This window comes from Rattus norvegicus, chromosome 4 (genome assembly GCF_021556685.1).
Source record: "Rattus norvegicus strain SHRSP/BbbUtx chromosome 4, alternate assembly SHRSP_T2T, whole genome shotgun sequence".
NCBI lineage: Eukaryota > Metazoa > Chordata > Mammalia > Rodentia > Muridae > Rattus > Rattus norvegicus.
The window spans coordinates 22,495,759-22,509,394 of NC_141537.1; the positions used below are offsets into that span (position 1 = coordinate 22,495,759).

At 37.1% G+C, this 13,636-nt stretch overlaps 1 protein-coding gene across 1 annotated transcript in view; it reads right to left on the bottom strand.

Moving 5' to 3' along the window:
* Sema3a (semaphorin 3A) overlaps positions 1 to 13,636 on the bottom strand; it is a 462,616-nt gene that overhangs the window by 351,403 nt on the left and 97,577 nt on the right. Inside the window, exon 2 of the mRNA XM_087656813.1 lies at positions 6,971 to 7,052. The gene's annotated coding sequence lies outside the window, so the exon portion shown is untranslated. The remainder of the gene's footprint in view (positions 1 to 6,970; positions 7,053 to 13,636) is intronic.

Consider the following 13,636-nt stretch of genomic DNA (forward strand, 5'->3'; position numbering starts at 1 on the left):
GTTTTTGCATTTTATTTACATCAACTGTAGATTTTTATGCTTCTCACAGTAATTCTGTAAATGCTATTTAATGGCTAAGACTGCAAAGTCTGAAGAGGATCCTTTGGGGTAGCAGCTCTTTCATTATATCAGTGCAGTAACATTAGGTTCATTTCTTCAACGCTGAATTACCAGGGAAAGTGATTTCAACTCTTTACTCCTGGCAGTATTGAATGGGTAAAAAGACCCTCTCAGGTTTATATATCCAATAAATACTCAGCAAACATTGATTTCACATTATCATAAACAAATGAGAAGTCTGTGAACATTAGAAGATATTTTAAAAAATTCTTCTGAAACTTTTGGTGAGAAAAAGTTCTCTGTCAAATTTGTGTAACTATTTCAGACACTGGCCCATAGCAGACACATATCTGCAGATAAGCCTTGTTTCACTTTCTCATATACCTCTGCAGTTATGGCATCTAAGGTCAAGGCCTGGAATATATACTTCTCTTCTGTATGTACAGAATTAGCTATTGCCACTTACATATCTATATAATACAAACCATTTTCTATTCCTTTGTTTCTAGTAGCTAGCATGAATATGCTTGTCCATCATTGATGTTAGGTAAACGCATAACACATTAGGATGTAACTGCTCATTTAAACAACAGATATAAGGTGTTGGTTGTCACATGTGTACTGCACTCAGGGCTACTTCAAGTTAGGCCTTTGAAGGCTCAGTGTTTTGTGCTGTGGCTTCAGCAGAGAAGCGCTCACTCTTTTGGAAACATGGTACAGATGGAGTGGATGCAAAAAATGAAAACAGTACCCAGGAAACCTCACTGTGGCTAGTTCATCTGATCAAGCAGCTGGATAGAAGAAATAGATGATGTGTTTGGACACAGATGAGCAAACTGGCTCAGAAGCCCAACTAAGTAGCAAGGCCTTGTGTGTCCATGCACATCTGTTGAAATTCTCTTTCAGCAAAGCCACATCATCTCACAAATTCCCAACACACATTATTGAAGATTCCATTCATCAAAGATAAAGGAAATGAATTATTTGAGAAGCATCTATTCTGGATCTAATTTTAAGAAAGACACAACTGATTCATTAAGTGTGAGAAATAAGAATCCTAAAAGAAAACTGCTTAGTGGACTAAAATTTCAACACCCTCCATGGATTTTTTGAGAAAGAACATCTACACTAGAAAATGTGGTTCATTTACACAATACAATACAATACTACTCAGCTATTAAGAACGAGGACATACTGAGTTTTGTAGGCAAATGGATGGAACTAGAAAATATCATCCTGAGTGAGGTAACTCAGACCCAAAAGGACATGCACGATACGTTCTCATTAATAAGAGGATATTAGGGGGTTGGGGATTTAGCTCAGTGGTAGAGCCCTTGCCTAGGAAGCGCAAGGCCCTGGGTTCGGTCCCCAGCTCCGAAAAAAAAGAACCAAAAAAAAAATAAAATAAAAGGATATTAGCCAAAAAATAATAAGTACAGAATACCTAAGATACAGTCCACAGAACTCACAAAGGTCAACAAACTGAAGAGTCTCAGTCCCACTTGGGAGGGAGAAGAAAGCAACCACAAGCAGGGAGAGAGGGAAGGACAAGGGAGGGAAAGGGGATGGGGTGAATGGAGAGGAGAACATGATCTAGTATTGGGTGAAGGAAAAGGTCTAAAGCCCTGTGGGCCAGCAGAAAGAATGGAAATATGCGACCTCAAGAGGAAGGAGGTTAGGAGGAAGCTCCAGAACATACAAGAGACTTAGGATGTGAGAGAGCCTCAGGACTCAAACTTGGCGGGTGGGGCTGGGGGGGGGGGGGCTAGATGAAATGCTGAAATGCCCTACAGTGGGGAGAGGGAATTTATTGAACCTACCTCCAGCCGAAAGACAGGGCATCAAGTAAGGGATAGGGTTGTTTCCCCACAGTCAAAGCTCTGACCCATAATTCTTCCTGTATGAAAGAAATACAGGGATGAAAATGGAAAAGAGCCTAAGGAAAAGAAGATCCAGCAACAGGCCCAAAGTGGGATCCAGTTCAAGGGGAGGTCTCAAGACCTGACACCATTACTGAGGCTCTGAGGGACACAAAAAAAGGGACCTCTCATGATTGCCCTCCAAAAGACCCAACAAGTAGCTGAAAGGGTCAGAAGAAGATATGTGCAACCAACAACAAACGAAGAGAAGATAAAGACCCCTCTGGTTAAATTAGAGAAAAGCTGGAGAAAGCCAAGGAGGAGGGCAACCCCGTAGGAGGACCAGCATTTCTCAATTAACCAGGTCCCCCGTAACCTCTCACACACCAACCAGGCAGCACACAGCAACTGAGATGAGGCCCCTAACACATATATACCAGAGGACACACAGGTCTGGATTCTGTCAGAGAAGATGCACTTATTCCTCAAGAGACGGTAGGTTCCAGAAGTTTAAAGGTCTGGTGGGGTGGGAGGAGTGTGGACATCTTCGTGGAGATGGGAGGGTGGGGGACCGGGGGTGGGGATGGGCAGAGAAGAGGTATGGGATGTGGGTAGACCGGAGTAAAATCTGGAGTGTAAAAATAAATAAATAAATAAATAAATAAATAAATAAATAAATACATGAATAAATAAATAAATAAATAAATAAATAAATAAATAACAAAGCTTCAACAGTAGAAACTTACTGTGAATGCTGTGAGGTTTACAGATATAATATAAATAACAGAGTGCAGGTTTAAATACAGCAAAAGTCTATCATCTCATGATAGCTGGTCATGTAGTGACAAAACATCAGACCCATGGAAATGATTTCAAGAGTACTCAGCAAAGGTGCAAATACATAATAAAATGATGTAATGATGTAATAATGTGCTGATTTTACAAATATATTAGAATACATCTTTTTCCTTTTACTATAATCAGTTACATCCTTAAACTAACTACAATAGTTGAAAACAATCCATGCTGTCCAATTGTCACATTTCCTTGTGTGATTTAGTAGACAACATCTAGACTTCACAGTCCATTAAACAAGATTATGGGACACAATTTTTCTGCCTGAGTTAATTAGCACCACATGCCAATAATGCTACTAACCCCCCCACACACACATTCTTAATGAAATTCATCTAAAAACATTGGGCAAATGGCTTTCTGTGCATTAAAAATCCATATGACATTTTCTGAAACACTTTAAGGTCTACCAAGACAGAACTTGTCATAGCTCTCCATAAGAATGAGATGTTTCGAATTTAGTTACTTGATTCTACAGCTATTTCCTGACAGATTATTACAAGGACAGACAGGTCATCTGGGTAAAATAAAATAGGAAAACATTGATGCAAATAACAACAACCTAAATCTTATAAACCAAAAAACATCTATAGAACATTTCATCCAAACACTAAGCAATAAACATTCTTCTCAGCAGCCTAAAGATATGTTGCCAATATTGAAATAAATCTAGTATTCTATCTGACCACAAGAGAATAAAAATAGATATGAACATAAATAGAATTACAGAAAGTATATAAACTCCTGCAGACTAAATAGCACACTGTTGAGTACTTCATTAGGTGAGTAGAGAAGGCCAGAATACAAAAGTTCTGATAATTGAATGAAAAAAAAAATCACAACCTACAAATCTTTGAAACCCAATGAAGATGGTCATTTTGTTTTGTTTTTGTTTTTGCTTGTTTCGTTGGTTGACTTTCAAGAGAGCACTTCTCTGTGTAGCATTTGTTGTCCTGGAACTTGCTCTGAAGACTACAAGTTAGCCCCAAACACAAAAAGATCTACCTGCCTCTGCCTCCTCCTAAGTACTAGGATTAAAGGTATGAACCACCACTATCTGGTAATGAAGACAGTCTTAAGAGCTATAGCATTTAATGATTTCATCAACAATTTGAGAGAACTCAAATAAATAATATAATACATACTAGGCTTGAAAAAACAAGAAAAATTAACAGATGGAAAGATAGTTCAAAAATTATACCAAAAATTATTTTAATATAAAGAAGTAAATAACAATAATGCAAACAAGTGAAAGAATGTGTTGGTTCATTGAGAATGTTGGTAAGCACTTATCTAAAGTTAGCAGACTCCAATCAATAAATTTAGAAATGAAAGGGAAACATTACACATATAATAGTGAAATTAAGAAAATCCTAAGAATATACTTTAAAAACCCATATTCCACAAAGTTGGCAAATACAAAAAGGATGAATTTCTTGATGCATACAATCCAAAAAATGAAATAATATAACTAATTTTAACATGAGGTTTCACAATACCTGACTCCATTTTTTTTATAACTGGGCAAAGTAATTAAAAACAGCAGGGTACTGGCACACCAAGAGACACAGATCAATGCCACAGAATTGGGAACCCAGATATAAGTCTACACTGCTATGGTTACCTGATTTTGACAAAGAAGAGGAAAAATACAGTGGATAAAGACAGACACTTCAACAAATGTATTAGGAAATGTGAATTTCAAAATAAGAAGGAGGAGAAATAGGAAGAGGAGGAAGAGCAGAAAGATCAGGAAGATGAGTGAGAGAAGACGGACAAGAAAGAAAGAAACTAGATTCTTATATTTCACTCTGCACAGAACTCAGCTCTAAATAGATCTTTAAGTATATCAGAAACCTCAACATAAGACCTGATAGACAGAAACTACTGCAGGAATAGAAAAGAGATGGAGGAGGAGGAAGAGGAAGGGGAAGAAGGTGAAGAGGAAGGGGAGGAAGGGGAAGAAGGGGAAGAGAAAGAAGGGGAAGAGGAAGAAAAGGAATGGAAAGAAGGGGGAGGGGAAGAAATGGAAGAGGAAAAAGGGGAAGAGGAAGAGGAAAAAGGGGAAGAGGAAGAAGGGGGAGGAGAAGAAGGGGAAGGGAAGGAGGAGGTGGAGGAAGGAGGGGAAGGGGAGAAAGTGGAAGAAAGCATAAAAGAGGAAAAGGAAGAAGGGGAAGAGGAAGAAGGGGAGGACAAAGGAGGGGAAGAGGAAAAGGAGAAGGAGAAAGGGGAGAAGAAGAAGAAGAGGAGGAAGGAAGGAAAGAAGGAGAAGGAGGAGGAGGAAAAGGAGGAGGAGGAGGAGGAGGAGGAGGAGGAGGAGGAAGAAGAAGAAGAAGAAGAAGAAGAAGAAGAAGAAGAAGAAGAAGAAGAAGAAGAAGAAGAAGAAGAAGAGGAAGAAGAGGCCACAACATGTAAATATAGGTGTATAGGTACAGGCATAGGTAATGATAGGTAATGACTTTCTGAGTAAGGTACCAGATACACAGGAAATAAGACCAACAATAAACAAATATGATCTCATTATAGACATCTATATTAGACTCTAGGAAAAAAACAACTCAGTTAAAAATAGGCTATAGATCAGAACACAATATTCTCACAGGAAGAATTACAAATGGCTAGGAAATACTTTAAGAGTGCTAAATGTCCTTAGCTATCAGAGAAAAACTAAATCAGAAAGTAAATGGATGTGAAAATCCCTATGGCAGCCTCCTATGACAACTAATGAAAAGATGTATGTAGGGGGCGGTAGAGGACACAAGTGAACTAGAAAAGTGAGGAGTAGTGAGCATTAAAGGATGAAGTGGGGATGAAAGATGAAGGATGGGCACGATTGGAATTTGGGATAAGAGGTATCTTAACCTAAACTAAAAAAAGTCTATGGAAAGCCTAGTGAAAACACTATAGCGTTTAGGTTAATCGAAAAATACAACTTTAAAAAGTAACTCGTTGCTGTCAAATAGTGGAAGACATTTTAAGGTATTGTAATACGGATCTTCTGGTCACTTTACAGGGGATCTTCATGTCTAAATCTTGAAAATGAGTACAAATAAAAGGTTGCTTGGTGTGAAAAAAAATCTTTATTGCAATTACCCTGCATGTATACACTTTCCCTCTCAAGTGACATGATTTATTAATTAAAAGTCACAAGACAAAGCACCTCCTTTTGAGTTCCTGTACAGGAGACCCCCAAATGAATCAAAGTAACACAGGCTGTGGCTGGGTAGATCATGGGCCCTAATATTGCTATCTTCCTGAAAGATCATACTTTCTATGTGTTTATGTTTATAATCACCCACCAAGGCTGTGAGCAGCGTTAATCAAGCTTCTTTTCACAGTGGACAGCAGACAATGGAAAGAAGAACAACTGGTTAGAGTGCTGCAAACATGAGAGTGAGTGTTAAGCCCTAAGCCAGACATCTCTATTAACCCCACTGTCATTAAGGGTCATGAGCACAGAGGAAAGGAAGGAAAGACTATAAGAGCTGGGGGGTGGGGGTGATGGAAAGGCATGCTGTGAGGTGTTGTCTTCTAGATACAACACTGCTCTTATGATAATGAGCTGACTGTAGCTATGGTTACTCGCACAAGACTTGTACAATATTGACCTAGGATGGGAAGGGATGATCTCTAGGCCTTCCTTCACAAGAAGGAGCCACTGCAATTGTTAGTTGCTGGAGAAGGAAGAAGTGTTCGGTTTTCAAGCTGTGACCACTGGTAGGTTTCTCGTGCTCCAGTGGATGGCCCATGCCTATGCAAATATGGGTATCATTTTAACTGGATTTTATGGTTTACATATGATACTAAAAGATTATGTCATGGTAAATATGAAGAAAGTTAAGGGAGGAAATACAAGGTAGATGTGATTGTATTTCATTGCATGTAAAGTAGGAAATTTTCAAAAAAATAAGTTAAATTTTAAAAGAGCATGTAAAAGAATCGTAATGGATATTTCATTCATTAATTCAAAGAGTGTTCCACAGTCAGGAAACAATATTCCATATAATAAATAGGACTGTGAAAAGTAATGTGATACTTGGTTGTGTTTTTACTTTCTTCTCACATTGCTGTGCTAAGCACTCGGGCTTTAAAGCCATAAAGAAGCTACTAATCTCCTCAAAGAGATGTGGGTTTCACTTGAAGTCAAACAGCAGCTGGGAGCCCAAGGCCTTGTAGAGAGTCCTTCTCTCCCTTACCTGCAGGGATGAAGATATTTCTTGATGAGGTCTTTTCTTTGTCACGTTACAGGCTGTCCCATGGATTGTGCTTTAAATTTGCCTGGAAAGTAAGACAAATGAACAGAACCTTAATTTTTGACCTTTGTAAAATCCCCAACTTCCTTTTTAAGCTTTTATTGTCATTATTATAAAAGTCCATTCCCTCCGTACCCAAAACTGTCTCTGAACTGTCTTCAGCAATGCAAAGCTCTTTGTTCTCTCATCACTGGCCACTCAGGGCATGCTTATCTCCCCCCTCTTCTTCCCAAATTGGATCCCAGAGATCATTTCCATCATTTCCGTGTTAAATTTGGCTCATGTCTTCTCACTCTCCATTTAGCTGACTTATCTCTTCAGGCAAAAACTGTTCACCCTTCAGCCACTAGCAACATTTCCGGCCTTCTATCTTCACTGTGCTTCAGGACTCAATCTTTCCTCTGCCTCTGCTGAACTTGCCATGGGCAATCCCATCAGGATCGGATTCCACAGCAAGCATGCTATTATGCTTGAACACAATTATTTACAAATGGTCTTCTTAAAACTTGATGGCATGCTCTTTTGGAAGAAGTTGAATAGGAATTCTGGATTCTGGTTGTCATGCTCGTGTGACACAGCAGCCACAGCTTTGGTCTCTGTGGTATGAGGGCGAGGGGGTGGATAGAGTGGTGACTAGTTTAATGAGTCACTCACGGAGAGGAGGTTTTAGCCCTGGAAACGGAATCCGCAGAGACACACGAGAGAAAGAGACTCTCAGAAAACAAGAGCAAAATAAGTTTACAGCAAGAAATGATCTGACCAGAAATTCATTGGTATCCTTCCTTCCCTCCGGAAATTAAAATGTCTCCCTTTGGTATTTATTCAAACAGGACTACAGGTTTATGTCTTAGTTGGGAAACGATACATTTTCAGACAAAAGTCAGTTGCTTTTGGTGGTGCTTTTTGCCACAGGACAGGGGTGGCTTTCGCCACTCTGACTATGCCTTTGGTAAAGAGATTTTGTTTTAGAAACAGAATGTCATGAAAGTAACAGTATGTTAACTCCAAGCATAGAATCAAAGACATATGTTGCTATTTGTTTTCTTGTGGTTTATTTTTGCCAGAAGATATATATCTCTGGCTAGGGTGTTGATAACAGAAAAATGATGAGAAATTCATGCAACAGGAAGGCCATGGCCAAGGGGGCTCCAACCAGTCCACTAGGCCAGTGACAATGGCCAACCTTCTGAAGCTGCAATCAGCTGACCCTAGGTGACCCCAGGTGTCTGATTGCAGTTTTGGTAGAAGACCATTGAATTTATCATGGCTTCTTTTCCTTGTGTTATACTATACTTTCGATACAATAGTTTATCAGATGAAATAAAAATTATCTGCAACCTAGTTTCAATTCTAACTTCCCCTTGTTTATGTCAATGTTCTTTCACCTAGAAAAAAGTTAATTTTTCATAATGAAAAAGATAATCCTGAATGACAGGTTTTTGTTAGAAACTAATCAGAATATGCTACAATTATATGATCAACACAGGCATTTTTTTATCTAAATTTCTATTTCTTGCTCTACAATAATGTATCAGTAGAACCAATTACCAGAATTTGCTTTGAAATTCTAATAAAGTCCCATGTTTGTTTCTAAGTCTTTCAATGTGAGCCTTAAGTTACAGTTGTCAAGAAGAGAAAAGAAACAGTATAATCACAGAGCAACAATTGCAGAGGTGTTATGCAGAAGCTATTTGCCCTTAGACAATGATTAAGATCTTGTATTTTCTTCTGAGTCTCAGGGTTTTATCACAAAGAAGATATTAGAAGTAGCAGTCAACTATTTATATATGTATTAATATTCCTTCAGGTATACATCAAATAGACGTGAATAGTACTATTTGAATGTTTAACTTATACTTACTAACGTCTAATGTGTATTCTTGTGTTATATTACATCTTTTAAATGTAATTATTGATATTTAACATGATATTATTTAGGGAGACAAGGAATCCAGCAAAAAAAAAAAGTCTAGTATAAAGCGCTATTATAAAGACATGATTAATAAGGCCTGAGTTTGAGATCAGGAGAGTTTAAATGTCTCACACAACCTTTCTAGGGAAGCAGCTGGGAAGAAAATCAGGATAAATGTACACTGAAGGGTACAATGTCAAGATACTGCTGCATTACTGGAGACAGAACAACAAATATAGATTCAGGAAAGACAGTTTATGTTAATATAAGCATCACTAGCCAACAATTCTGTTTAGGGAAATGAATTAAAATAGTAGCAATAAATTTGGGGGGAAAGATACTTTCACAAAACTTCATAAAAGTGGAAATAGAGAACATCTATGTCCCTTTAAATGAAATGTACTTACTTTATACAATATGGACACCACACATAGATGCCTATTTATTAGACACACATTTCATGCATATGTTTTTTTAGCAATGCACATGTGTATGTTTGTTTATAACTATGGCTTTATTCAGTGACAATTCATAAACATATCCTAATGATATTTTATGAAAGAAAAATTGTAAACTTTTCCTAAATATGGGACACAATATACAGATATACATGGATGCATGGTAGGATGTTTAAAAAGCCAATGGTCTATTTACTCAAATCTGCTTTTTAATTAGTTATTAGTATTTCATAAATTTTATGATCTTTATATTTTGTAGTATATATTTTAATAATGATAAAATAATACCTGAAAATTGAGTTAATCAGAAAAATACACAATGATATATTTAATGTTTCTCTACACACATTACATTTAGAACAGATAAGCTCAAAATTTAAAGAAGTGAACTTACAGTAATATTCTAATAATGAATTGATAACTGTGTATTGGTGATGCTTGGTATTGTTTTTTTCAGAGCTGGGGACCGAACCCAGGGCCTTGCGCTTGCTAGGCAAGTGCTCTACCACTGAGCTAAATCCCCAACCCCGATGCTTGGTTTTTTTAGTGAGGAATTTTATTGTTTTTAAAATAGATTATCAAGTATCTAGGGAACCATAATATTATTGCATTTCTTAGATATATGCAACTCGGATATATACTTGCTCATACATGTGTATGACAACACTCTATACCCTGGATCATGTACTAGACCACTAAGAAGGTATGTGGATACACTAAATAAGTAATGGATCATTTAAGCAGAAATTTCTGAGGACAAAGCATCATTGAGGATATCAAGTGTGCAAAGTACACAGATACATTGCTTATACAGATCCTTTCTTCTTATTCTTCTAAATACCTACGCAGTAACATCTACCTCCAAGTCCAGATTTGTTTAGTATCAGCCATTATGGGGCTCTGGGATATCACTCACAAAGCTCCTTGTCAACTAGCTCACTTAACGACGTCTCACTCTTGTTCTGTGGATAGGGAATATTCTGAGGAGCTACAGTCCTTGCCTGCATTTGAGCATGGCATGGGCAGAGCAGGAACTTTATAGTTTAATATGAAGTGTGTCCACATTTTTATGCACTGGCATCTTTTATTTGTCTGCCATACCTGAACTGTCATATGAAGACAGAAAGGAAAAGTTCAGCCATTAACTCAAATTTGAGGTACTAACCGAATCATACCTGTGACTCCCCATTTGGTGAGTTGCAACTGGAGTACCCTTATTTTCCTCATGGCCAACCTGACTACTGCTGATGAGAAGGTATTCATTTGATGCTATCCTATCTACCAGTGAGGTAGAGCACTTCCTTAGGCACCAGAATTCACATGAGTTCTTTGGTATGTCACTGTTCCAGAACCTCTTCTCTGTAGGAAAAAAAAATTCCAGGGGGGAAATTTCCAGGGATGATAATTTCTGTCCCACAGTGACAAGATTAATTACTTATCTGCAAAATACCTTCCTATGAGTTACAGAATTCTTATTTAATTTTGTACTCATTTATACGACTCATAAAAACAGAGAAAGAAAAACATACATAAAAAAAGAACATAGATGTAAGAGAGGTGAGCAATTGGAAGGGAAAACTTGGAGGAATTAGGCAGGAGGAGTTAATAGTGAGTATGATCAAAACATATTATTCTAACTTTGAAAGAATTAATAAAAACTTAATATGAAAAACAAATTATATTTTGATAAGATTATAGGAACACATATTTGTTTAATTTCTGTTGACCAATTAATTGAAAACTTGTAATTATCTTGCTTTTAATTGAATGCCAGAGTGGGTAGGTACGAATGGGTGGGTGTGTGCATGAGGGAAAAAAAAGTTTCATCAAACTGCAGGGCCTTTTAATTGTTAAAAGATGCATTTATAAGTCTTGGAGGTCATTTACAGTTCCATAGTTAGTATCTCCAAAACTAAACTAATAGATGTCAGCACATGCACGCGAGATAAACATGTGCATGAGAAAAATATCGTCAACAAGAAAATCATATTCAGACTGAATTGTCTCTATTCATTGAATTCTAGAGTGAAGTTCCAAAGAATTGAGTAAACTGGTCATTCAGTTCAACAAAGCACGCCATTAGATTCATCTACCAAACATGTGAAGACAATTGACTCTATTTATAAGAACAAAGTACAATTTCAGGAAGTTCTCTGGTTTGAAAAGATCCTCAAGTCAACAACTTATTCCATACAAGAATAAGGTGGAGAAAAATTAAATTCTCTTTCCATCGAAATTAATATGGAAAAATTTATCCAATTTTGTAGGCAATAAACTTCAAAGTATTGGTGGCTTTTGACTTCCTATTTTAATGCTTACAATTTTTTCCAGTTATGGATGATTTGTAAGAAGTAAGGCAAAAGCACTGTAGTATGACTCATACACAGTTACTAAAATCATAAATTGGATTTCTGTAGAAACTAGTTTGAGACATTTTGAGTCAAACAGAGTGATGGCTCAGTGCTGACATGCACTGGTTGCTTGTGCAGGGGACCCAGTTTTGATTTGCAACAACCATTTTGCACTTTAAAATTGTCCTCAACTTTAGTTCCATAGGATCTGAAGCTCTCTTCTGATTTGCATGGTTATTATGCAACTTAGTTTTACATGCATGCATACCTACATACATATATACATACATACATGTAGGCCAAAACATTAATACAGATAAAATTAAGATAAATAAATCTTTAAACACACACACACACACACATAAATATATATAATGAAGCATGCTATATTAATTGGAACTCAGTTCAGAATAGTAGACATTGTCAACATTTTCTTTTAATATTTTATTACTTGTGTGTGTGTGTGTGTGTGTGTGTGTGTTTATGTGAGTTCAGTGCACACCGCAGCCAGAGGCATTGAATTACCCAGGAGCTGGATGATGGGTTGTTGTGAGATGTGTAAATGGTAGGATTAGAATTTGGGTCCTCAGTAAGAATAGGAAGGCTCTTAAATACTGTCTCTCTAGTTTCCAGAAATTTTATTTCAGTGAAGTTCATAGCAACATGAAGAGTTTGATTTCAGGCTTCTTATTTTGTGCAATAAAAATATTTATTTCAACGTATGTTCCCAAGGAAGTAGGACTGATATTCTGAAATATATAACCTTGACTATTTACATTTCAATGAATATCAAAGTGACACAGTGAAGGATAATGAGGAGGTGCTTTTACACCTTAACCATTTGTTGAATGAGGCTTTGGGAGATGGCTCGGTGTGCAAGTCATTTTTGCATGCCATAGATTCAGTTTTTAACTTGACATACATAGGGAGAACCTCAGTTGAGGGATTGCCACCGCTGGATTGTCCTGTGTGTCTGTTTATGAAGCATTTTCTTGATTAATGTTTGATATGGACCCAGTTTATGAAGGATAGTGTCTTCCCTGGGTAGGTGGTCCCTGGTTATATGTAAAACCAAGCTGAGCAAGCCAAAGAGAAAAAGCCAGTAATAAGCCATACTACAAGGTCTCTGTTACAGAGTATTTCAGACTACTGTCTTGACTACATCAATGATGGACTGTGTTATGGAACCATAAGATAAAATAAAGCCTTTGCTCCCTTAATTGCTTTTGGTCAATCTTATATCACAGCCAGCAGAGAAACAAACTAGGACGCTATGTATATGTAAGAATCTGAGTTCATATTACCTGAACCCTCATAAAGTTACATGTGGTTTTGTAATACCAGTGTTTCTATAGTGAAATGGGAGATGGAGACATGAGAGTCCCTGTAAGCTTATGGATTAAATAACCTGGTGAGTGAAATAGCAAATAAGAGATTCTGTCTCACTCAAGGTTGAAGGCAAAGATCAAACCTGAGGCTGTTCTCTGTCTTCCATGTGCTTTTATTCCATATGTATGTCCCAAAACATGCTCATGAACACTCAAAGTTAAATATATATGTATTTATTTAATTGATTACTGTCTATATCCAAGTAATACAAGAGTCATTAAAACATTGATTGTGAAGATGCACAGAAAGACACAGAGATCACCATGAATCACCTCTGTGACTTGATCACAAAATCTTTTGTGAAAATAATTGAACAAATATCCAAGCGTGGCCCTTCATGGTTCTATTTTAATATATGAGCCAAATATTTTGAGAGAAGTACATTCAGAGATGCCCAAGTTATCTCAATCTCTTAATGCTCAGACAATTCGGAGACAGACTGAAGGAAAAAGGACATTTTGAAAGTGATCCTCCATGGATTCATTGACTTTGTATGATA